The sequence below is a fragment of the Belonocnema kinseyi genome, chromosome 9, assembly GCF_010883055.1.
Source record: "Belonocnema kinseyi isolate 2016_QV_RU_SX_M_011 chromosome 9, B_treatae_v1, whole genome shotgun sequence".
Taxonomy (NCBI): domain Eukaryota; kingdom Metazoa; phylum Arthropoda; class Insecta; order Hymenoptera; family Cynipidae; genus Belonocnema; species Belonocnema kinseyi.
In genome coordinates, this window is record NC_046665.1 from 110,572,352 (window position 1) to 110,573,594 (window position 1,243).

At 22.7% G+C, this 1,243-nt stretch overlaps 2 protein-coding genes across 3 annotated transcripts in view; one reads left to right on the forward strand and one right to left on the reverse strand.

The window, feature by feature from the left end:
* The window catches only part of LOC117180871 (PDZ domain-containing protein 8), a 174,488-nt gene that overhangs the window by 10,284 nt on the left and 162,961 nt on the right, over nt 1-1,243 (forward strand). The gene's annotated exons all lie outside the window — the stretch shown is intronic.
* LOC117180872 (integrator complex subunit 4) overlaps nt 1-1,243 on the reverse strand; it is a 55,083-nt gene that overhangs the window by 1,131 nt on the left and 52,709 nt on the right. The gene's annotated exons all lie outside the window — the stretch shown is intronic.

The window sequence follows — 1,243 nt, forward strand, 5'->3', positions numbered from 1 at the left end:
TTAAAAGAGCGTCTTTAGCGTTTCTGGGAGAAAAAATTTCCAGAACATTTTCAGGTTTTTCAGGACCCAAAAAAATACATTTTTCAAGGTACTTTTTACGAAAGATAGTAGAAATTGTTCGAAACTATTTCGAAATTTCTCATTTTTTCAACTTTAACGACAATTTTTTGACATTGTTTAAAATCCAATAATTTGCAGTTTGTTTTTTCACTCACAGTGAGTTCCATTCCGTGCTTTTCTTGATTATAATTGGATGAAATTTGACACAGTTATCTAATTTTAAGCAAATTTAAATTTAATTTCCAATGAAATAATGAAGTCTTTAACTAAACAGTTGAATTTTTCACCAGATGATCGAATTTTGAAACAAAAATATGAACTCTGAACAACAAAATTAATGTATTTACTTTTCAACGACAAAAAACACGATTTTTCAACAAAATAATTAAATTTTCAAACAGAGTTGAATTTTCAAATAAAAAAGATGAATATTCAAGCCACAAAAAGAACTTTTAACAGAGTCGTTCAACTGTCAACCTAAAATTCATAATTTCTAATAAAAAACACGAATTTTTAACAAATAAGTTGAATCCTCAACAAAAAAGAATAATTTTTAAACAATTGTAATTTTAACCATTAAACATTAAATATTTTTCTAACAAGAAGAAATTTCTACATAAAAAGTTTAATTTTTTTAATGGATTTTCTATCAAGAACAATAATTTGCTACAAAAAAATACAAATTAACAATTAAATTGTTCAATCCTCAGCCAAAAATATTTTTTTATTTTAAACCAAACATTTTCAATTTTGAGTTTAAAAAAAGATGAAATTTCTACCAAGAGAGATGAATTTTCAAACAAAAAAGATGAATCTTCACGCAAGAAAAAAGAATTTTAAACAGAGTCGTTCAACTGTCAACCCAAAATAAAAAATTTCTAATAAAAAAGACAAATTTTTCAGAAATAAGTTGAATCCTCAACAAAAAATATTATTTTTAACTAAATGTAATTAAATATTAAATATAGACATTAAATATTTTTCAAACAAGACGAAATTTCCACATCAAATGTTTAATTTCTTTAACCCGAAAATATAAATTCTCAACATAAAAGTTATTTATTAACCCAAAAATATTTTTATTTTAAACCAAACATTTGCAATTTTAATAAAAAAAAGATGAAATTTATACCAAAAGAAATGAATTTTCAACAAAAAATATAATATAGTTGATAACTAATTC